This window comes from Hippopotamus amphibius, chromosome 4 (assembly GCF_030028045.1).
Source record: "Hippopotamus amphibius kiboko isolate mHipAmp2 chromosome 4, mHipAmp2.hap2, whole genome shotgun sequence".
Lineage (NCBI taxonomy): Eukaryota > Metazoa > Chordata > Mammalia > Artiodactyla > Hippopotamidae > Hippopotamus > Hippopotamus amphibius.
The window spans coordinates 36,583,091-36,609,152 of record NC_080189.1 but is presented as its reverse complement, the minus strand read 5'-3'; the positions used below and the strand labels follow the sequence as shown (position 1 = coordinate 36,609,152).

Here is a 26,062-nt window from a genome sequence, read left to right as displayed (position 1 = left end):
TTATAGTTAGCTTTGCAGTTTGCATAAAAACCTTTGGGGTTTTCATGGGAATAATATTGATTCCATAAATTAGTATGGGAGAACTCTGAGCGATATTGAGTCTTCTTATTGATGAACATTTTATTCCTCTCTATTTATACATTCTTAGCTTCTTTCAATAGAGTTTTACAATTTTCTTTAAGTACATGTAGAAATTGCTAAATATTTGTATTTTTAGAATCTTTATGCCTTATGTTTTTTAGTTATTATATAAAATACATTTCCTATGTCAGAAATTATATCATGTGTAAATCACCAGTTTTATTGTTTCCTGTAAAAATCTTTGACCTGTTATTATTTTTTTCCTTATTTCTCAGCTGACAAGAACTTCAAGGAGAGTTTACAGTGTTGGAAGAAGCACTCAAAGTGGGCATTTTTGTTTTATTCCTTTTTTTAAAGAGAGTATTTCCAATGTTTTTGGAAGATAGTTGACAAAATTATAAAAGTTACATTAATAGATTTTAAGAGATGTAAAAACTCACATAGATGTGACCCCTATCACGTGATTTTTTTGCCGTTGAAAAGAGGTTCTCCCCCTGATTTGCTACTGAATTTAAATTATAGCTTTCCTGTTGTTAACTTTCCCTGAATGTTGTGATTAAACCCTACTTGATCACAATAGATTCTCTGTTATTCTTATATCCTGCTGGTTTTGGTTTGCTAATATTTGTTTAGGATTTTGGCCTATAATTTGTCTTTCTCAAATAGAAATTTTCTGATTGAGCTATTGGAGTAGAAGTTTCTTATTTTTGTTTTTGTTTTGTATTGTGTGGCATAGTTTGTAAGATTGAAAAGAAAAATTTCTTCAAAGTTTGATAGACTTTTGCCTCTTGCTTGTAAATTACTCTGGGTCTTTTGTGGCTTTCCTTTTTCTTTTTTCTTTTAAAGGTATTTTTAAAAATATCTTTTTTAATTCCTGGTTTATCTTATTTTGCCTTTTTTGCCTTTCAGCTTCTCCTTCTCCTTGGGTAATAATTTTTTCTAGCAGTTTTTAACTTTCTTCTGTATCTTGTCATAATGTTCATATTACTCTGCTGTTTTCCCACTGAATTGCTTTTTTGTTTGTTTGCTTGCTTCCCCCCCCCCCTTTTAGTAAATGCCTCATATGTGCCATGCAGTCTGCCAAAAATCTCTACAAAAATTATTACATTATTTTTTTTTTCCATTTTACTTATAAAAGCTCTGAGAGGATAACCAGCCCAAAGTCACATAGTTGGTGGTGGAGCTGAATTGTACTTGCTTTCTTTACGGATCACACAGGCACTTGTCAGTAGAACACAATGTCCATTTTCTAATCCCTGAGTTGAAGGAAGTGAGCCATGACATTTGTCTAAAAGAGTCAACTTGGAGGGGGAAAACCCAACTCATAAAATGTTTTGCCTCCCATCTGTAACTTTGAAGCACATTTTAAAGCACTCCAGTTTACGTTTTTATCCATTATGGAAAACCCTGATAGAATCTATTTTGAGTTTTTTAAAAAAAGTTATTATGGAAATATTCTTATTGTAGCTTTTCCCTTTGTACACCAAATAAAACCTCAGCTCATTCGTTTGACTCACAGGAATATACTGTGGTGAGTCTGGGATGCCTTTGTGCAATGACTTGATGGTTTCCTTCCTCCAAATATAGTCATTGGTTGTTCTCAGCCACTCCCTTGAAGATGGAACAATTCATGTGAAACTTGAAACACTTCACCACTTTTTATATGTCCACTAACATTTGGCACCTTTCTATACAATGGCTAGGCTGTTTTATGTTCCTCTAAATATTTACTTGATCTCATCTTCTTTATTTTAATGTGCTTCAGCAAGAACTGCTTGCTCTTAGAATTTCTTTCTTTAGCAGATTAGAAAATGAGAATTTCCAGCTTTCCAGGATACTTGGAAATGTTAATGTTGCCATTTAAGCCTTCAGCTCTTAAAAGTTTGCTATTTCATTATCTCTTTTCCATTGTTGTCAGATAAAGTAGTAAAAATATCTTTATTATGTCTGCTTATTTATGTTAATCATTCTCTTTGTTATTTTGATAGTTTTTTGGTTTTATGTAAAGAACAACATCACTAGTATATATTTCTCTTACAGTCTTTCCCAGTATTGATTTCTGCTTGAGTCAACCTAGATTGAAATTCTCACTTATTTTTGTGTTAAGCTGCAGTAACACAGGCTTCATTGAAATCCATTTTACCTACAGCTGCTTGATTATTTTGAAATTATATACTCCAATATGTTGAGCCACTGAAATCTTTGCAAGAGAAAAAAGGCAATCATTTTCTCCCCCTGAAACTGGTTTACTAAACCAGTGCTCTGTGTCATATTTCATGAAAATCAAACAAATTTTGGTACATAGGTTTGGAATAATTACTTAATTGTAATCATTCATAAAAATAGGGAATACTATATAGAGTGTTTCAGCAATTACAGATTTTATAGGCAGGCTGCAGGATTTCCATTGTTTTGTTATGGTGGAATCACTGTGAGCATGGAAGAAATTCAAAGTTTGTGGCTTGACTTCAGGGTTGAGGTTCATTTCGCTTCTAGCTGAGGTTTTATATTTCAAATCAGTCAGTCTTTATTTATTTATTTATTTATTTAGTGTTTCTAGAGGGAAAAAAAAGTTTTATGCTTGAAGCAAAGACCCCAAACACCCAAACAGCATTCTGATTTGTCTCTCTTCTAGTCCCTAATGCTTTTGCTTTCCTGAAGCTTTGTGCTTTCTTTTTCTTTAATAAACACTTAAAAAATATATTGCTTGCAGTTGTAATTCAACACAAGGATCTGGGAGTTGCAAGCCTTTCTTGAATACCTGCCTTAGATTTCTGCATTTTACTTATGTTGTGAAACTTCATTTTTACAGAGTTAGAGGGAATTTTTTTTTATTTGCTTAGGTAGAATTTGCTTATTGTTTCTCTTATAATGACTTACTTTCTACCCTTTTAAAAAACTTGAGGTGGTTTACAACATTTAGTGGAAGAAAAATTATGAAGTGAAGAAACAGAGGCAAGGAAAAATTACCAGTGTGAAATTTAAAATGAAACAAGGAGCAAAGTTAATATATATCTGGAAAATATCAAGTCTAATGTACTTCTCAGAGATGGGCCACAGACTGGGCTCTCCGTAACCACAGAAGGCAAGAGAGAAACATGGTAATTATCATGACTCACACAGTGTCTGTAATATCACAGCAAACCAGTCTTACCAGGGTACTGAGGGCATGGTGAAATAAACACTTTCAATAATACCACTGCCTTCCATGCAACAATATGTTCTACTGGGCTTTTTCTTATATATTTCTTAATTTATTCTGATGGCATATCAGAAAAGGCTCATATCAACAAATTTAGTTCTTTGCAAGATCAAACTTTTCTTCTAGACAGATCTTCCTCAGTTTACAGTGGGATTATGTTGGGATAAACCCATCACAGTTTGAAAATCTTATATGTCGGAAATATGTTTAATACACCTAACCTCCCAAGCATCATAACTTAGCCTAGCCTACCTCAAATATGCTCAGAACGCTTAAACTAGCCTACAGTTGGGTATAATCATGTAACACAAAGCCTATTTTGTAATAGCATGTTGGAGATCTCATGTAGTTTCTTGAGTACTGTACTGAAGGTGAAAACCAGAATGGCTGTATGCGTGCACAATGGTTGTAAGTGTATAGGTTGTTTACCCTCATGATCACGTGGCTGACTGGGAGCTACGACTTGCTGTCACTGCCCAGTAGCACAAGAGAGTATTGTACCACATATCACTAGCCTGGGAAAAGATCAAATTTCAAAATTTGAAGTACAGTTTCTATGGAATGCATATGGTATTCACAACATTGTAAAGTCAAAAAATTGTAGGTCGAACCATCTTAAGTCAGGGACTATCTGTGGTACAATACTATCTGATCATGTAACCAAATCAGAGGGTAAGTTTCAGATTAGGCCAGTGTGAAGTCCCCAAAATGGGATGGAGAAGAGTATCTTTGAGTGTTGTTGGAATGACATACCAGGGCTTTTTCTGCATTTTAATTTTGTTTTAGCTTTAATGAAAGAAAAATAAGTTTAAAGCTTTAGTAGTCTTACTCTATAGATTGAGAGTGTCGTACTCAGTTAGTGCTTGGTTAGATTGTCACATGTCCTTTTAGTTTCAAGAGCTATCTTGAAAGAAGAGAGAAGAGAAGGTATCCTGTGAGGCACAGTTTAATTGTGGTAACGTCACTGTTTAGTTCATCACACTTAGACAATACCTGGTTAAGTGGATTTTTTGGAATGTTTACTGTTGTTTTACCTAAACCAATCCTGTAAAATAAGTGACTTAAAGTAACTGTAGTGTGAAAATAATAGTTATGTCAACAGGCAAACAGCAAGAAGAAAACAGCTACTGCTTCTACTCTTAGCCCTTTGCCATTAACAAAACTAATTTTAAAACAATCTCAATAATTCTGACAAGAAGTCATCCAAAAATATTTGATTATCAAAAAGACTATTTGAAATAAGGATTTACTTCCACTATTATTAAATATGTACCTATTGTGCCTTGAAATAGTAGATACTATGAGCCTATTATAAGTTATATGATATATTTAGAACTAAATATCCAGAACATGAAGACAAATCAAGTTTTCTTCAGCAGTTTAGATTCACTTGATATTCAACCAAGTATTTTACAAAATTTCACTAAACACAATGATAAATAAAAGTCCCCTTTGTGATTCTTAAATAGTGAAAGACAAAAAGCGTATCCTCTGGGAAATCTCATGTTCTCTCTGTCATAAGAAGCTTGCCGTATAATTGGATGAAACTGCAGATGTCTCTAATTTGTCTCAGCTTACTTTATTTCTAAATTTTGATTGAATTAATAAGTGAGGAAAAAAGTTATTGAAAAAAACTTATTCTATGGTAAGAGAATCCTGAAAATGGATTTTGGAAATGTTTTCATCATTTATAATGGTTTTTTTACTGAAAACAGTATTGTGTCACATATTAAAAACTCTCACATTTGTACATTTAAAACATTTGGAAATAGCTTTTCTAATGTATTTTTAAAACCTCGAAATGAAATGTTTTCATGATCTTTGAAGCTGTTTGTCAAAAATGTGAGAGTTCCAGTTAGTTTGCAAAAACAACTGACCATAGATAGGGAATATGAAAATTTATTAGATCAAATGTTTATATACTGACTGGTTTCATACAGGGAAATCACCCATTAGCCCAGCCCAAGAATCTGGGAGCCTTTCAGACCTTTTCTGTGGGTAGACTTGTGCCTGGTACGATTCCTAATTAGAGGCATTTGCCAATTTCCTTTTTTCCAGCAGCTTCTAATCTATTGCTCCTTCTTTTATAACAGATAAAATGGTTTAGAAAATAATATCATGACTTAGTAAACAAAGATGCACTTCCATTTTGATCCATGTGAGTTACCTTTATGAAGTTATGTCATCTTGTGAAACTAAATATGAAATAAAATGTGAAATTAAAAAAACAAACAAACCTTAAAACTACACCTTCTAGTTGTTGCTAATGTAAAGATATTCAAAAGGATGATTGGAATGAAGTAATAAGCAAGATGGCAGAATAGGAAGACCCTGACCCTTCTTCCTTGCACAGAAACGCAGATTGAACAACGGTTTACATACTAATTCCCTTTATAAGAAATCCAGAAACCAGTTAAAAGATTCCTGCACCCCAAGTGAGAACAAAACCAACTTCAGTGTAGCTGATAGGAAATTTATGGTACCTCTTACTATAGTTGCTACCCTTGGCATAGCACCCTGTGATCAGGAGAAAACCCAACTCCCAGGTTTTCCCTGGAGAGGAAAAGAAAAGCCTGGACCATGCATCCAACATTCTGACTTTTCAGAGGTGTCGGAGGGCTGCCTGAGGGACTAGCTTCTGTCTCACTTGTATTAGAGTGCTGATGGGACAAGGCATATACTAGCTGAGAACAAAAAAGAACTGGGCACCATATTGCTGCTCCAGAGAGCAGCAGACAGAGGACCATACAGCTTTGTGGCCTCTCCCTTAGGAGAGAAAAAGAAGAGTATGCCCAGTGTTCTAGCTTTTCAGGGGAGCGTACGCCCAGTGTTCTAGCTTTTCAGGGGACCACCTAAGGAACTAGTTTCTGACTAGCTCAGCTCAGGGTCCTGATGGGACCTGGTGTACTCTTGATGCCTATGGGCTGCTGAGAACAAAAAAAGAGCTAGGGAGCATGCTGATGTTTGAGGACCCGCAGTATAACAGACAAGACACCAGAGGGAGCAAGAGATTACAGCCTGATGAAAAAAAGGAAACTGGTAAATCCTTCTAGGATTTTTAGTAGGCGCAAGTCCAGAGAAGATATAGCCACAGAACAGGTTTGAAAGGTTCCCAGAATCTTGAGCTGGGCTGATGGGTGTTTTTCCTATATGAAACCAGTCATTAAAGACTGGGAGACATAGTTTTTTTTTTTCCCCCCAAATGCACAGATATCAATACAAAGTTACAAGGAACATGAAGAAACAGGGGGAAATGGCCCAACAAAAGCAACAAAGTACATCTCCAGAAACCAACCCTAAAGAAATGGAGGTATATGAGTGACCTGACAAAGTATTCAAAATAACCTTCATAAGGATGCTTATTTAGCTCAGGAAAACAACACATGAACAAAATGAGAATTTCTAAATAAGCCTGTACCTATTGAAGACATTTTATCCATAATTAATGACCTTGCAAACACAAAATACCTGGCTTAGATGGATTTACTAGTGAATTCCATCGGACATTTAAGGAAGAAATTATACCAATTCTGTATAATTTTTTCACAGGATAGAAGCATAAGAATATTTCCCAAATTGTTCTACCATTACCTTAACCACCACTACCTAATACCCAAACTAGACAAAGATATTGCAGGAAAAGGAAAATACAGGCCAATATTGCTCATGAACCACATACATAAAAATCCTCAACAAAATATTAGCAAATTGTATCCATCAGTGTATGAAAAGAATTATTCACCATGACCAAGTGGAATTTACCCCAGGCATGTCAGGCTGTTTCACCATTTGAAAATCAGTTAATGTAATCCATCACGTGAACAAGTTCTAAAGAAGAAAAATCTCATGTTCATATCGATAGATGCAGAAAAAGCATGAAAAACCAACATCCATTCATAATAAAACTCTCAATAAACTACTAGGAATAGAAGAGAACTTTCTCATCTTTGTTAACATTTGTAAACATCCTAGAGCTATTATACTTAATGGTAATAAACTGAAAGCTTTCCTGCAAGGCAAGGATGTCACCTCTTACACCATTCCTTTTCAGCACTGTGTTGGAAGTCCTAGACCATGTGTGAAACAAGAAGAGGAAATGAAAGCTATATAGATTAGGAAGGAGGAAATAAAACTATTTTTTGATTTTTTGTTTGCAGATGACATGATCATCAATATAGAAATTCTGAATAAATTTCAAAAAACCCCAAAAAACCTGGAACTAATGAACAGTTATAGCAAGGTTGCAGGATACAAAGTTAATATACAAATATTAATTGCATTCCTATATACAAGCAGTGAGCACATGGAATCTGAAATTAAAAACTGCAACAGCATATATATTAGCACCCCTCTTCCACAATGAAATACTTAGGTATAAATCTAACAAAATAAGTGTAGGATCTATATGAAGAAGTCTACAAAACTTTGATGAAGTTCATCAAAGAACTAAATCAATGGAGAGATGTTCATGTTCATGGATAAGAAGACTCAGTACTGTCAGATGTCAGTTCTTCCCAAATGCATCTATAGATTCAGTGCACAATCACAATTATAGCAAGTTATTTTGTGGATGTTGACAAACCAATTCTGAAGTTTGTGTAGAGAGGCAGAAGGTCCAGAATAGTCAACACGATATTGAAGTAAACAAAGTTGGAGGACTGACACTACCCGACTGCAAGACTTACTGCTGTAAAGCTGCAGTAGTGAAGACATTGTGGTATTTCAAAAAGAATAGAGGAGTAGATTAATGGAACAGAAGAGAGAGCCCAGAAATTGGCCGATATAAATTTAGTCAACTGATCTTTGACAAAGGATCAGAGGCAATAGAGTGGAGAAAAAGTAGTCTTTACAACAAATGGTGTTGGAAAAACTGGACACCCGCAGTCAGAAAAAGTGCATCTAGACACATTTCTTACACTCTTCACAAAAATTAACTCAAAACGGATCATAGACCTAAATGTAAAATGCAAAACTATAGAACTAGAAAGTAACATCAGAGAAAATATAAATGACTATGTGTTTGACAATGAGTTCTTAGATGTAAAACCAAAGGCATAATTTGTAAAAGAATTGATAAACTGGAATTAATTTAAATTAAAAATTTCTCTCCTGTAAAAGACACTGTCAAGAGAATGAAAAGAGAAGCCACAGATTTGTAAATACATATCTGAGGAAAGGAGTATTATCCAAAATATATAAACAACCCTTAAAGCTCAACAATATGAAAACAAACAGTGTGATTAAAAATGGGCCAGAGACCTTAACAGACACCTCACCAGTGAAGATATACAGGTGGCAAATAAGCACGTGAAAAAAGTGCCCCACACCATTGACATCAGGGAAGTGCAAATTAAAACAAAGAGGTACTACTACAAGCTTATTAGACTAACCAAAATTCAGAACAATGACCTTGACAAAGGTATGGAGAAACTCAACTCTTATTCATTGCTACTGGGAATGCAAAATGGTACAGCCACTTTGAAAGAGAGTTTGGTGGTTTCTTACAATACTAAACATAACACCATTTGATACAAAAACTGCTTTCCTGGGTATTTACCCAAAGGAGTTGAAAGCTTATGTCCACACAGAAATTTGCACACAAATGTTTTTGGAGGTGTCATTCATAATTACCAAAACTTGGAAGCAATCTAGATGTCTTTTATTGGATGAATGGATAAATAAACTGTGGTATCTATCCAGTCGAAGGAATATTAGTGCTAAAAAGAAATGAGCTCTCAAGCCATGAAAATACATGGAAGAAACCTATAATACTAAGTAAAAGAAATCAATCTGAAAAGGTTATAAACTGTATGATTCCAACCATGTAACAATCTGGAAAGGCAAAACTGTGAAGACAGTAAAAAAAGATTAGTGGTTACCAGGCGTTGGTGGGGGAGAGGGGTAAATAGGCAGAACATAGAGGATTTTTAGGCCAGTGTAACTCCTTTGTCTGGTACTGTACTAGATATGTGTTATTATAAATATGTCCAAACCATAAGAATGAACAACAGCATAAGCTAACCCTAATGTAAACTTTGGATTCTGGGTGATAATGAGTGTGTCAGTATAGGTGCATCTGTTGTAACAAATACACTGCTCTGGTTTGGAGTGTTGATAATAGTTGAGACTCTCACGTGTGGGGATAGGGAGCATATGAGACACCTCTATACCTTACTCTCAGTTTTGCTGTGAAGCTAAAACTGCTCTAAGAAATAGTCTTATAGCATCCATTAGAAACTTAGTTTTTATGGTCCAAAATGCAGGTTTTCAAACTTTTACGTTCTGTAAAAATCCTGGAAAAAAATTAGTATTCAATGGCTGTTTTCTAGTGGTTGGGTGGATTGACTGGTTAATCTAATATCACAAAGGAAACAGACTATTAGAGGAGCTCTTTCTTTGTGTCCTTTTTAAAAGTGAAGGAGAATCAAGTTCTACATTTTTGGAGTTCCATTTATTTTATTCGTCTTGTCATTCAAAAGTGTTAACATCTAGTAAATAAATTTCCACATTATATTGTTAGTAATTCTGCCAGATATTTCTTTGGGATGTAGCAAAATATTTTGCATTAAAATGAGTAATTGGTTTGCGAGATCTTTTATCGTAAGGACAGATGTCACGAGTTTCAAGTAGTAAATGTGCAGATAACAGTTTTTTATATTGCTAGTCTTTGTAAAATCCCTGGAAATTTGTGTTGATGTTTTTGCTTCATGTCAAAAACTTTTGTGAGCTTCTCCTCCCTTTTTATGTGTTTTATGTGTATATAGGTATTTTTATTTGCTTTGGTAGGAAATCTTCATATATTAAATGTGGTGGAAATTGGTTTTGATATACACTGGTTTAGGAAAAAGCATCTGCAGAAGAAATTGAATATTTGGTTTGTTTGACATGTGGGTGGTAGACAGCTGTGTTTAGACCTCGTCTTCATCAGCCAGTACCACACAAGTGAATGTAAAATGCTAGCAAGAATTCAGGAACTGGAATTGCCTACTCAGGCAAAAAAAAAAAGCATAAATAAAATAATTAAAAGGTTTCATTATATCACCATAGTTACATAAGCATTTTGGTTTCAGAAGTAAAAAAAAATTAAAGAAAAAAAAAGGAAAATCTCTGGAGGAGTATTCTACAAGGAACCACTCTTCTGCATGGGGTTCTAAGGTCTGGACTAAGTTAAAATTTTACTTAAAACGTATTCTATATTCTGTGACATTCGTGTGGAACTTTTTATGTTTGTCTCTGTCTGTATATGATATGCCTGATTTGGAAAGTAAAATATACTTCACAAGTGTTTTGCCAGTTATAGGCAAGAGTTTAGAGCAACTGTTCACCTTCAAAGAAAGATCTAGTATGAGAACAGATGCAGCATTTAATATTTCACCATACTCAAGCCTCCTTCATGAAATATTCACATGATCAGGGTTGGGATTGTCCTATTTATTACCTTAATAAATGCTAAAAGATGTAGTGTCTTCCTTGCTTCTGTAGAAGCAAAGGAAAGGAAACAATAGCACTGGGAAGAATTATGTGTTTCACTTTTTTTTTTTTTGGTAGGAAATCTCTACTTCATTTATGTATAACCTGTGATTAAAAATAACTTCTCTTCAAATTCTAAACTACATGCATTTCCTTATATTATTTTTATTTTACTCTTTTGCTTCATATTTGTTTCATATTGTGTCCTGAAATATTTGCATTTTATAAGTACAGACTTTAGATCAATAGAATAGTAAATTCACAAATAGTGGATATACACCTTGAAATGTCTTTTCCTTGAGAATTTTCTTCAAAGTATAAAAACCATGCATTGTTTCATTATATTTTGTTCCTTTCAAAACATATTCTTTATTTCACGGGTATTGTATGCCTCATTATATGAAGGTTTGCTATGGGAATTGTTTTAATCATTTATTATTCTAGTTGGAGAAGAAAATTGTTTATGATAGCTCTAAAAACTGTACCTAATTTTGCTATAAATATTACTAAAAAGAGTTTTTTAAAAAACAGCCTTCTTTCAAAATTTAAACTGCTCTTCCCAGGCAGTAATGACATTTAGACTGATCTTATTCATTTCCACTTTCTTTAAAGTTGATTTTTTTTCTTTAAATTTTATTTGGATAACTGATGACTCAGGACTTTCTAGCCAAATATGTTGCATGAATATTTATATCACTGTTAACATCACTTTAATATTTGTCTTATTTCTACATTTAATATTTAAGATGCTTATTGATTTTTCTTCTGCAGGTTATTGGCGATTCTTATGTTTTTTTCATTAATCATATAAAGATTTCAGATATTTCTAGATTGGACCTTTATAACTCCTTCCATAGGATTTTATGATTTTGTTAATACATAATGGAAATTAGATAAAATGTGATCCATGAATCTGGAATTAATTCTCCTTGAATTTCTAATGCATTTATGGTATTCTAATGACACCAATGGTTATCTTTTTATCATAGATTAGAGTTGATAACAAATTCAATTTTTAGATTTTATTACCACAATTGAGTATTTCTTATGTCCATTTTTACTAACTTAAATGCAAAAATAATACACATATAAGATATATTCTGTCTTCTAAGAGCTTTCATTCTAATTGTAGTTTATTTCTGTTTCACGTGTAAAAGTTTTTTTGAGTATATACTGTAGGTATGCCAGACAGAGCTGAGCTTACAGATAATGAATAATACTTGATTTCTCCCCTCAAGGAGCCAAAATCAAATTACGTAAAGCATTAACTATGCAAATTATTACTATGTTAAAAATACTGAACTGAAGATATTCACAAAGCTATGGGATTACAGAAAGCTTAAAGAATTAATTCTATTGGACAGAATAGTGGAAAGCTCCACAGATGGTGTGACAGAGGTATTGGCCTTGATATGAGTGGGATTTTTACTGCTATAGAATGTTGAGAAAGGCATTGTAGGCTATGTTAATGTTGTGAACACACATCTAAAAATGTGTGAAAATACATGGTGAGCTCAAGACTTATGAGAAATCTGGTGTGGTTATAATGTTGGGCATGATATAGAGCGGCATGATAGGAAATAAAACTGAAAAAGGAGATTTGGAGCTATGTTAACATTTTTATTTTATTCTATAGGTAATGGGAACTCATTACAGGACTTAAAATAGGGAAGGCGTAATGACCTCCATTACTGTCTGCCCAATCCAAGCTACCAGTGTTAATCTCAGCACAGCTCTCCCTGCTTCCATTCTTCCCCACAACTAAAATCACTCCCATGCTTGAAATCTTCCAGTGGCCTCCCAGTGTATTTAATTCAACACACAATATCCTTATTCCAATTTATACAATTTCATAGATTATTTGGCTTCTGTAGGCCTCTCCAGTACTATCTTTTAGCTTCTTCTTGACCCATGAAACTTCAGTCATGGAGCAGAGGAAGTCTGGAGACAGGAGAACCTGTTGTAAGACCGTTGGAGAAATTTAGATGAAGAAACAGTGGAGTTAAGGCAGTGGGGATGGGAATGAAAGGAGGTAACTTGAAAATTCCAGCCTCTGTAGGTCATTGGTTGGAAGGAATGATGAAAGATATGAAAGATGATTTCCATGATAGGAAAGATATTTAAACCTAGGTTACCAGAAAAAAAAATGAAGGTTTTATTAAGATTTTGGAAGTAGTTTGGAATGGGTAGTTTAGTTTAGGATACAAACATTTAATTTGGAATTTAGTTTGGGATTATGTACCATATATCAATTAGTATGTCTGCTCAGCTCAGCTATACTTTGCCCCTGTCACCCCCATACCCTCACTTCTACAGAGGTGGAAACTTAAGTCAAATTTATAATTTGACACTATTCCCATGGCTATTTTTGATCAGACTAGAGGTCAGCTTCCAGAATTTGAGATTGGGACAAGTAGGGTCACTGATTTGTAGCTGGGACCCTTACAATCTGAATTTGAGAGCTGACAGTCTCCTTTAATCCACTTACTTTGTGGACTGATAACCTTGCTAGAAAGTTACCCTTTAGAAAGAGGATTGAAGCAGATGTGCAAAGAGAAACAGACAGGAAAAGAGAGAGGGAACATACTCTGCTCTCATTCTTCTTGAGGGGTGGTTACATTCTTATTTCTGAGTTCCTGTAATTAAGTCCTCTTTTGTACTTACACTAGCTCAAGCTGGTTTTTTCTACTTATAAGTAGAAACTTACTGCCTAATGCAATTGACCTTAGACTTGTCAAGTTTGTTGGTTTTAGTAGGACTCCTAGAAGGGAATATCCAGCACCTGTATAAAATTGCAGGTCTCGAACTGAGAAGAGAATCCTGTTCTGGGTGCATTCAGATTGAGATTCCACTAACTTTTGTCAGGCACATTCTATGAGTGGCCAGTAGTTGTGCCAGTCCTTTTTATACTTATCCATACCACACTGTAGTGATTCTCTGATTTCCTCAGGGGAATGAGGTGGGTCAGGTATATGCTGGCAGGGGCTAGGACTGAGGGTTTAGTCTCAAGGTGTTCATCATGACCCACTGAAACATTCAAAACTAGGAGATAACACAAGTCACCGACAATAAAAGCATTTGAGAAAACAAAACCAGAGGTGAGGTTTAAGGGAAAGGAGGGGGGATAGTAAAGTGGGACAGAGCTCCAAATCAGGAGCAGAACAGAAACCAGAGCAGAGCAGTTGTAGGTTTGAAATAAGCGACTGGGATGATTACCCTGAACATCTTTGTACCTCCAGTAGGTTACCTTCATGCTCTGGCTGGTGCCTGGAGTGGGAGTGTGGGAGTAGTCTTTTTTTTTTTTTCAGTGTAAGGAGGAGGTTGTTGTTGAGAATGGGACCTTTTTTTTGCATTATGTTTTTGAACCAATTCTTGGCTTTCAGAAAAGCTCTAGGGCTTTATATGTTTATCTTGTATACTTACTGATCTTTTATTTGTTTTACGTTTTTGTCAGTGTATTCTCTTCAGATTTATAAGTAAAAATTGTTTTGTATAAAAGTAATAGTAGTATTTCCTTTCTCATTCCAGGTTGTGTTGCTAAAGACCTACAGAGAATAATGTTCTGTTTCATTATTTCTTCTTTTACTGGAAATTTCTCTGTGTGTGTGAAAGAGAAGTTCTGAGGAAAGATTAAGTTCTTTTGATGTGTTTGGACAACTAAAAGAAGGCCAAGGTAACTGTTTAGTGAGCCAGGAGGAGTCCAGGAACCAAATGAAGTGTGACCTTCTAGACCAGGATAAAGAACCTTTTGTGTTTGTTTTGCAGGAGGTGGTGAGAGGAGTAATTGACAAATTTCAGTATTTAGGTTTTTTTCCTATAATAAATTAGGCTGTATGCCATCCTTTCTTAGTCTCTAGAACATTTTCAATATAGCAATGGTATTTTCTGTTTCCAGGAAGTTTCATGCATAACATTTTTGTTTCCATTATGTTCTAACTCACCTGATTTCCTTTTTGAAATAAACTTTTTAAGTTCACAGAAAAATAGAGAAATTGTACAGATAGTTTCAGTAACCCTCCCACCCCCCATACATTCAATTTTGCCTGTTATTATTGTATGACATTAATGTGGTGTATTTGTCACAATTAATGAACTAATATTGATGTATTATTATTAGCTAAAGCCTATATTTTATGCATATTTCCTTAGTTTTTGCCTGATGTCATTTTTCTGGATGCCATATGTAGAATAACACACTAAATTTAGTTGTTATGTCTCCTTAGGCCCATGGCTGAACAATTCTGCTTTCCTTTTACTCCCCAAATTATTTAGGAAAATATAATTTTCAACTGGTTGGAGCATTTTTTGTTTTTTCTTTCCCCATTGTATAGATATATATTTGGCTCATGCAATCTAGTTTTTGAAATTTTCTTAGTTTCCTATGATATGGTCAATATTATAAAAGTATGAATGCTAGTCAGTGTAGTATATTCCATAAAGGACAGGATTTTTGATACAGATTTTATGTATATATGTACACACACACATAAATTCAACTTTATGTCTTATTTCTGTTTATCAAATATTTTTATTCATGCTGATACATTTGATTTTATTCATGCTCATATAGCTGATAAACAAGCATGTTAAAATCTTCCTAAAACCTTATGTTTCTGTCAGTTTTTCTTTGCATTTCTGACAGTGTTTTCCATATACATATATTCTATTTTATTCATTTTATAAAGGTTCACGATCATTATTTTTTCATTATGGAATGCACCTTTTATTTACCCTCTTGGTCCAGTTTAAGTTTTTTTGCCTTTATTTCTACTCTGGCATTAACATTGCCTTCCTGTTTTCTTTTGCTCTGCAAAGTGAATTCCACAGTGCCTTGAACATAATTTATGCTCAAATATTTGGCTAGTGAGTGAATGAATATATGCATACTGTATTCGTACCTATTTATAAAAAGGATGAGAAAAATAGAAGGTGAATGCAGGAAATACATAGGCAGTTTTCCAAGGAAGAGCCAGCTATTTAGCATGTAGGAAATATGTTGATGTTTTCTTCTTATCCTCTAAAACTTTTAGAGTTGAAGGTGCTGTGAATATTCATTTACCCAATGAAACATACCCAACAGCCAATGTTATGTAAAAGCAATAGAGGGACAATAATGTTTAATCATAGCTCTTTTTTTGACACTTAAAATATGACACTTGCTTAGCGTTTTAGTTTCCTCACCGCTTTTTCAAAATAATTCATCTTACAAATAAAAACGCATATTATTTATAATAATGAATCTGCCACATGAGTTTTATAACTGGAAGATTTTCTATTTCATCTTTATAAAAAGACGTATACATATAGAGGTGCATAATATTTATACACTTAAAAGTTTTATTAGTGTATGAAATTCATTTTATTAAAAAGGACACAGGAAAAAAAGGGTTTTAACATTCTAAACTTTATTTTTTTCTCACCATAGAAGTATTTCATTTTCATTTTCGGAAACACGTTGGGACAAAACTGTGCTAAAGGGTTGTTGTAGAAGAACTGTAAGAATGAGTCAAGAACAAATATGAGCTATTCACAGACAGAATATAAAAGTGATTGCCCTCTGGCATTAAAAAAGGTGTAAAGATGGTTTGAAGATTCATTGAACATATCTACATAGGTACAGTGACATGATGGATTTGAAATAGTAGACAGTGGAAGCCAAAGTTTTTCCACTGACTACAGAGTATATCCTTCAAGTTAAACAAGTTTTTTTTTTTCGGCAAGCTAAATTGCCACTTTAAATGAGAGTTGTCTTCAAAGCATCTTTTAATCAACTTATTTAACAAATATTTATTGACTCTTTGTACTAGGGATAAAGTAGTGAACAAAAAAGATCTCCTTAGCAATCTTAAAATCTTGGGCTTATTCTGTTATGTAATGTACTTCACTTTTTAAAACATAGATTCTTCTTCAGATGTAATCTTTAAAGCATTAAGAAAAGGCAAGGAAAAATAAAGTAAGAGAAGCACAGTTTATTAATTTATTGGCCAGATACTTTACAGGACTTTATATATGTTATTTATACCTTACTATGAACTTAAGGAATTTGGGGGCTTATGAATTAGTGGGTCCACTTTACGTTTAAAGAAACTAATGTTCAGTGAAGTCCTAACTCATTCATGAATTTATTTAAGAAATATTTATTGAGCCCTTATAACTAGACATAGTTCTAAGTACAAGGAATTTGGGTCACACAGCTAATAAGGATCAAGGCCAGGATTCACATTTTTGTCATATTCCTAAAACTTGTGCTTTATGCAAGATTCTTTTTAGAACCCTTGTTGAATGGTCTTCATAAGTAGCTAACTTTGTAAAGGTAGACAAAGGTACCAGATACTTGAGAGGTAAGGTGCAATGGGTATGTTAACTACACTTTCAGTAAGTTATCCACAGCTTATTTTTTTAAATTATGGTATACCATATCATATCCTGTAGAATTGTCTTTTTACAACTCTGCTTTAGTATTTCACACATGGTTTTTTTCTGTGTGTTTTTGAAAGGCATATTTGGAATATTGTGTAATTTTTGTATAAAGTTGTCATCAAGGTGTAATTTTTTTATTCTTGATGACTGTATTTTATAAAATAATCTGATGATAAATTCCTTTCAGAATTCTAAAGCTACAGCTCTGCTCAAACAGGATTTGAGATATAGTTTTCTTCCCTTTATTCCATATATTCTATGTAATATGGTTTGTTCTTAGTATAGTTATTTTTTCTCTGAATGTATTTCAGAAACTTGCAAATCTATATTTATAATCCAGAACTTTTTAAAAAGCTCCCCACCAGAATATCTCATTATCTATCTGCATATCTCTCACACCTTAATACCTCATAGACATATACAATTCAGCTGGTAAAAGTGGTAATCCATCATCTTTTTCCCCAGATCTTCTCTCTGATGCCTGTCTTGGGAATGGCAACATCATCTGCCCAAGTCAGACATATGGGTGCTAAGCTGTCTTTCTTTTTTTTTTTTCCCCACACACCCAGTTAGTGACAGAGTCTTATTTATTCTATTTCTTTAAGACTTCTTGTATCACTCCCCTCTCCTCTCCACTACTTTTGCTACTGCCTTAGTGCACCACACTTCTGTTTAGTGGTACTCTTCTCACTGGCACCCTGCCTCCTCCTTGATGAATCTTTCCTGAGTCCCGGAATAAATGGTGGTCTTATGTCCACTGAGCATGATTCTAACATGATACACATTGCAATGGATATTTTACTTGTTTCCTGTGTTTTCAGTTGACTCCTAGGCTAAAAGCTCTTTGAGAACAGAAAGAGAATGGATGATTTTCCAATCATTTTATAGTGCCTAGCATGTAGCAGATATAATAATAGTTGGAAGGAGTGAAAAACTGAAGAGTCTATCTTAAAACTTTTGGAAGTACCTGGATAAAAATAAATTAAAACTGAAAAAAAAAGTCAATACATGGTCATTCAGATTATAGTTTCTTTGTGCTTGGAAAATTTGTTGTTGCCATTTAATTCAGAAAATGTGAGTTTCTGCTTACTCTTAGTTACAAGTGGGTTTGTTTTTGTTTTTGTTTTTTGTTTTTGTTTTTTATTTTATTTTATTAGCTGTGTTGGGTCTTCATTGCTTCACATGGGCTTTCTCTAGTTGCAGTGAGCAGGGGCTACTATTCGTTGTGGTGTGCGGGCTCCTCATTGTGGTGACCTCTCTTGTTGTGGAGCACGGGCTCTAGGCCTGTGGGCTTCAGTAGTTGTGGCACGTGGGCTCAATAGTTGTGGCTCACAAGCTCTAGAGCACAAGCTCAGTAGTTGTGGCGAGAGGGCTTAGTTGCTCTGTGGCACGTGGGATCTTTCTGGAGCAGGGATCAAACCTTTGTCCCCTGCATTGGCAGGAGGATCCTTAACCACTGCGCAACCTAGGAAGTCCCACAACTGGGTTTTTTAAATATATATGAACAAAAATGTAAGCCTAAAAGAAGGAAAAGGAAAATATTGAATCAGCTTATTGTTCAAGTCTATCCTTGTCCCCAGTAAAAACTACAGCTATGTGGATTTGACTTTATAGGCTTATGAAAATTAGCAGTAGCTAAAACTTAATATAACACTTATTTTGTGCCAGGCAATGTTCTAAGCATGTTATATGTATTAAGTGTTTTTATCCTCACAACAGCTAAATAGGGCTATTATTATTATTACTTATTATTAACATTTCCAATTTACAGTGAGTCAGCTGAGCCACCAAGGGGCTAAATGTTTTTTCCAAAGTCAAAGAGCTGAAACAGGATGCATTCAAACTTTGTCCAGTTCATCATTCAAAAATATTTATTATGTTCCAAGCACTCTTCTTGGCACTGGGGATACAGCAGTGAACAAGACAAAGTCCCTGTTAAGTATACACCTTATGTATATGTGTAGGATGTCAGATAGTAATATGGGGTCTGGGGGAAAGGAGTGACTGGGCTGGGCTGTTTACCGTTATGTATACAGTAACCAAAGAAAATCTTCTAATACAGTCACATTTGAGCAGAGTCATGAGGGAAGTGAGCCAACCAGATACACTGATGTCTTGGGAAAAAATATTCCAGGGAGGTAGAGTAGCAAGAACAGATTCCCTTAGGTAGGAGCGTGCTTTTTATGCTTAAAGAACATAAGAGAAACAACAGTGGTAGGAAATGAAGGCAGAGAAGGCGGGAAGAGCCAAACCCTGTGAGAATTTCTAGACAATTGCAAGTGCTTTGATTTTTAACCCCTTAAAACAAAAGCTATTTTTGGAATTGGAGAAGAAGGATTTTGAAACATCATCTAACTTTTGCATTAATACAATCACATCAGCAGCTCTCTTGAGAGTAGTCAATAGGAGCAAGAGAAAACAAAAGAAAGACTATTTGGGAAGTGCATGCAATAATCCAGATTAGGGATAATAGTGTCTTGGACCTAGATGGTAGTAGTAGAGGTAGTGGTGGATGATAATTTAAGAGCTTGAATTTTCAAGGTAGAAACGGTAGAATTTGCTGGAGTCTTATGTGTCTTAGTCGTTTTATTATAATGTATTTGGTGGATATTTTATGAGCAATTAATGTCCTTATACAAAACAGGAACAGAAGGCCAGGTGTTGACCAATTATGCCAATTATCTGGTGACAAAGAAATACAGTCATATAGAACCATTTCTTCAAGAGTGAGCAAAGGGAAACAGCAGTTGCATAGGCTAGTATTGGAGTCCTAGAATGGCCCAAGTATACCTGAACTGTAAGAGGCAATGAAAGAAAGGATCTCAAGATAGCAATAAAGACAGTGCCAATGTGCACATTCTGAAATTAAAAAAAGAAACTGTCAGCAATTTTACTTATCATAACTATTCAGTTTTCTGCCATAACATTTTAAAACATTACAAACCTTATGGCAGTGCTTATGACAATATTTTTGACTTTTAAGTTGAGTTTGACATTGTCTTTTTCTCAGGTTGAATGTGAAGTTTTCTGTCTTAAAAACATAAGAAACACTGAGTTGTAGACTAGCTGGAGAACATCTACAGAGTTTCATTTATATGAACATAAACTGTATTGTTTTACAGTGCTTAGACTGTGAGGAGGTCTAAGGTTCCATAGTAGGCAGAGAAAGCCTGGGTAAGCTATTAATAGTTTAGTATCTCATTTCCTATGGGAATGTGGCTTCCACTTGAAGGCGAGAATATTATAGTCTTACTTAGTATAAAATTCATATATTGTAGAGGAGTATGTTAGAGGTCCCAGTTGGGTTTTTCCTGAATTTATTGTTTTACAAAGTCAAATACAGAAGCATCTTTCATAAAAAGGAATAAGCTTATTCTAAAGTAATATCTGAGACTCTTCGATCAACTTATTACATTTTGATGACCATTTCACCCGATGAACAGTAGAAGTAGAATAACTGGAAGAATACAAATGAGGCTGAAAAGTTATTGATGAACAGCAACAGAGTTGAAAACTCAACAGCTGTTTAACAAGTATTTTAGGCAAACTGGTTTACAAAAAGAATAATTATTCCAATATGTATTAAAGCTGTTTACACCAAAACATGCCATTTAAAAAATTTTGTTTGGGGTCAGTTATATTCAGTGACCTAATATTTTAAAACAGATTTGGTTTCTGAGCTTAAAAAAAAATCTTCAGAGGAATTCTGCATAATATCACTTTCATATAAAGTGATGTAAGAGATATAGCCAGAACATAATAGTTACCAGAGAAAGATGTTTGAGTTTCAGAGGTACCTACTAAATTCTCAATTCATCCTTCATTTAGAGGATATATGATGAACAGCTTTTGTGCTATATGGTTTCTCAGTCATAAAACAAATGTTCACCAGGAAAATCAAGTTAAATTTGTATATGTTGGAGAAGAGGATTACTAGGGAAGAAAAGGATAGGATCATTAAGGCAGGAGCAGTTTGATAATAGCTGGAAACCTGACGTTGAGAAGAAGGACAAAGCTTAAAAAAGTGAATTGTAAAATGATGGCCTTGTTAATGGTGGATTTTCCTAATAATAATTTTGAGTCAACAAATGCTGAATTATCACTTATAAGAAGTCTGAACATAATATAGAAAGAGTTCTATTTAAGGTAAGTTACAAAAAAATGGCCACAAATTCCTCCCATCCTTGAATGCATGTCTTTTTACCATGTGACTTGGCAGCTTCTCCCATGAAAACTCTATTTCTCTACTCTCTTGAATCAGGGATGGTCTTGTGGAATATAAACAGGTTCTAAAACTGTTGTCTACATTTGTAAGTGATAGATCCTAGTAAGTTATTGGAGGCAAGTTACCTTTACTTTTGAAGCCAACTTCATAAAATCATCTAAGAACTTGTAATCATATAAAATATCCTTTGATGACACTATTAAAAACAAAATGCTATGCTAAACAGACCATTTCACTGACCTAATTTTTCTAGCTTAGTAGTATTATATATTTTTAGAATGTTGAAAAAAATATTTGCTTTATTTTTAATAGCTTAAGAACAAAGATCACTATGAACAGCTAAGGATTTTCTACTTTTCAGTTTTCAAACTTTTAATTAAACACCAAAAACCCTCCAGATTTTAGTTTTATTCCTCCTAATTTAAAATGAGGTCATACATCCTTTAAAGAAAGAACAAGATTTGTACTTTTGAATATCTTAGTGGTTAGAGCTGCACAGGTAAGTTTGTATAATGGCATTTTAAAAGACATTCCCAGGCAATTAGCTGAACACAGGAAGAAAGAAATTAAAGAGTGGGTGGAAGAAGAGCTGCATATTTTTGACAATAAAACAATAGGAGATGGTTTTCAGTTTGGTAGAAGAAACAAGAAGGTGAATGTCTGTGTAAGATTACTGTCTCTCTGTCTTTCTTTTTAAATAGTAGGAGATGGTGTATAATCTATGTGAATTGCTTAGAGAGCAATGAATTTTCCTTTTGTTTCATCTGCAATTGTTGTAGTATGCTATTAGGTAAATTTTGATGCACTTTCAATAAAAGGACTATTAATGAATTAATGTTTATAAGTCTCTTTGAGCTCATCAGATGAAAAGTGTTATGTAAGTGTAAAGTAGTAGTATTGTGGTGGTTTCCATGGCAATAATAACTTTCCCACCTGATTGGAACTCACAAAGTAAGGTTGGTGAGTTAAAATTGCTATGATAACTTTTAACACTTTCTAATTTAAAACGTTTCAAGTTGGTACTTTAATATTGCATAGATATTTTATTTCCATTAAATACAAATTATATTTGTTCATATAACCTTCTCCACAATAGTTACTGGTGTATTTCATAGTATTCTGATTATCCAAGGTAAAGACAAGGTAAAGTTTATCTTCAAACTACCAGGATATTATCACTTTCAAAAGATTATTCTTTTTCCTCATTCTTCTGTCCTTGAAGTCAGTAAGTCCTGGGGTTCAATTTTGTCTCTGCTACAGTGTGGTCTAAAACAGGATATTTGTCTCTCAATCTGTTTTGTCACCTGTAAAATGGAAATATAATAGAACCTATCTCAAAAGATCATTGTGAGGACTGAATGCAGTCACATATGTGAAGTATGTATTTAGTACACTGTCTAATGCGTAGTAAATACACAGTAACAAACTACTATATAATGCATTATTTCCCACCCTAATAGTAAATGCATCCAGGGCATCCATGTCCAATAGAACTTATTGTTATGATGAAATATTCAATATTATATTATTCAGTGTGGTTGCTACTAGCCACACATGGTTATTGAGCATTTCAACTCTGGTTAATGCCATTAAATAACTGAATTTTAAATTATTTTATTTTAATAAATAAAATGTGGGTACAGACTACCCATATTGGATAATATGGATCTAGTATAAACCTTTATCTTTTGTCACTCTAAGAAACTATCTTATTAGCATTCCAGTTGGACTCCTGGGGTTTCAATCTCTGTTGTTTTCTCCTCTATGTTTTTTTAAACTAATATTTGAAGACTATGAGTCATAAACTAATTGCAGGTTTTCTACGTACTATTTTAGAAGTAATTGAGCAATATAAATGGTCTTCAAATTTATCAATTCTTGATCTCTAGTAAATTTACATGGGGAGTCTGTGAAATAGAAAGAAAATTTCGATTTTTTAAAAAGAAAGTAAAAGTTGTAACTAAATTAGGAAATTGTTAGCTTTATTTCTTTTATCAAAATATTCATTCATCTTATGTAATCTTTTTTATAAATTCAACTTATTTAAACTAAAAAAAATGGTTTATCCATTTCTCTCACCTTCCACCCCTGCTTCTTGCAACCACCAATCTGTTATCTGTATCTATGAGTTTGGATTTTTGTTTGTTTGTTTTTAAGATTCCACATAGAAGAGAGATATTTGTCGTTTCCTCTCTGCCCTATTTCACTAAGCATAATACCCTCAAAGTCTATCCATGTTTTCACAAATGGCAAGATTTCATTTTTTATGGCTGAAAATATTGCATAGAGTCCATATACCACAATTTCTTTATCCATTCATTCATCTGTGGACACTTAGGTTGTTTCCATGTCTTGGCTATTGTATATAATGTTGCAGTGGATAGGGGATGCATATATCTTTTTGAACTAGTGTTTTCATTTTCTTCGATAAATACCTAGAATTGGAATTGCTGGGTAACATGGTTCTATTTTTAATTTTTTGAGGAAACTCTATACACTTTTTTATAGTGGTTGCACCAATTTACATTCTCACTAACAGTACACAAGGGTTCCCTTTTCTCCATATCCTTGCCAACACTTGTGTGTGGTGATATCACATTGTGGTTTTGATTTGTCTTTCCCTGATGATTAATGATGCTGAACATCTTTTCAAGTACATGTTGCCATCTGTATGTGTTCTTTGGAAAAATGTCTATTCAGATCTTCTGTCCATTTTTGAATCAATACTTTTTTTTTGCTTTTGAGTTATATGAGTTCTTTGTATATTTTGGATATTAGCGCCTTATCAGATATATGATTTGCAATTATTTTCTCCCATTTTGTACATTTCCTTTTCATTTTGTTTTTGGTTTCCTTTGCTGTGCAGAAGCTTTTCAGTTTGATGTGGTTCCACTTTTTTTTTTTTAACTTTGTTTCTTTTGCTTTTGGTGTCAGATTGAAAAAATGAAGACCAAGAACTATGTCAAGGAGCTTACTGCTTACATTTTATTCTAGGGGTTTTATGGTTTCAGGTCTTATATTCAAGTCTTTCAGGTCTTATATTTGTCTTTAATCCATTCTGAGTTAATTTTTGTGTATTGTGGAAGATGTCGGTTTAGTTTCATTCTTTTGCTTGTGGCTGTTCAATTTTCCCAACACCATTTATTGAAGAGACGGTGCTTTCCTCATTGTACATTTTGGGCTCCTTTGTCATAAATTCGTTGGGCATGGATGTGTGGGTTTATTTCTGGGCTCTCTATTTACGTCCAGTGATCGTGTGTCTATTTTTATGCCAATACCGTACTGTTTTAATTACTATAGTTTTGTAATATAGTTTGAAATCAGGGAGCATGACATCTCCAACTTTGTTCTTCTTTCTCAAGATTCTTTGGCTATTCAAGGTCTTTTGTGGTTCCATGTAAATGTTGGAGTGTTTGTTATATTTCTGTGAAGAATACCTTTGTAACTTTGGTAGGGATTATACTGAATCTGTATATTGCTTTGGGTAGTATGGCCTCCTAAAACTATACCATCTACATTATCTCTTGATTTTTTTGGTAACTTTTGTGGCTCTTTTAAGATGCTTTTGTTTTCTTCTTTCTTCTAGCACTGTCCCCATATACTTATTACTTGCCCCTGGCAAATTCTTTTATAGCTTCTAATTAGACTCTAGATTGCTTTCACATACATCTGCATGCATTTTTGTTTTTCTAAATGAATTCTTATAAAGTCAGCTCACCATCATGTGATTGCTTTGTGTAAAAAATTTTAATATTTTTCTGTTTTAAAATCTCTAGCTTGGCCCTCAATAAAATCAGGCATTTTCTAGCTCTCTGTATTTATTCTTCTGACATCTCCTCCATTCTGTAACTGAACAATTCTTAAAGTATGGTCTAGGGAATCTAAGACCCTTTTATGGTGACTCTGAAATCAAAATTATTTTCATACTAATATTAATCTCATTTATCTTTTTCACTCTTTTCATTCTTCCTCTCTCGTGAATATGCAATAGAGTTTTCCAGAGGCTAAATGACAATTGACGTCGTTGTTCTGGTAATGGAATGGAATATGTACCTGTCTATTCTTGTGATTTAAAAATCCCTCAGTTTAATAGCTAATAAAGTACTCATAAAAAGAGGTCATCCACTTAAACAGAAGCTTTTATTTTTTGAGGAAAGAGGATTCTTGTTAATTTTTAAAAGTATAAAGGTGACCTGAGAGCAAAAAGTTTGAAGAACTTCCGCTGTAACCTAATGTGACTATCCCAGTGTTATTTTTTCCACAGATACGCTCATATTTTTCTACCTTCCCCTATTTAAATATCATCTATCTTTAATGTTGAGTGGGATGCAAAGTCCTTCATCAGCGTTTTCTGATCTCCACCTTCACCCAAAACAGTATATAATCATTCTTGTTTATGAATACTACCCATAGTACTTTACAGATTTACTCCTACATGAAGTTCTACAAATTTTAATAATAAATTAAAAATTTGGTAATGTATACATAACATAAAATTTACCATTTTAACCATTTGAAAATATATGGTTCAGTGGCATGAGGTACATTTGTATTTTGGGGCAGACATCACCAGAACTTTTTTCAACTTGCAAAACTGAGACTCTGTACCCGTTAAATAATATCTCCCCACTTCCCCCTCTTCCAGCCCCTGGCAACCACCTTTC

The 26,062-nt window shown here is 33.9% G+C and overlaps 1 protein-coding gene across 9 annotated transcripts in view; it reads left to right on the top strand.

Moving 5' to 3' along the window:
* FOXP2 (forkhead box P2) overlaps positions 1 to 26,062 on the top strand; it is a 554,125-nt gene that overhangs the window by 136,307 nt on the left and 391,756 nt on the right. For 7 of the 9 annotated variants that reach the window (XM_057730887.1, XM_057730881.1, XM_057730890.1 and 4 more), the window contains exon 3: positions 14,282 to 14,426. The exons of the other annotated variants lie outside the window; for them this stretch is intronic. The gene's annotated coding sequence lies outside the window, so the exon portion shown is untranslated. The remainder of the gene's footprint in view (positions 1 to 14,281; positions 14,427 to 26,062) is intronic. 9 annotated transcript variants of the gene reach the window in all.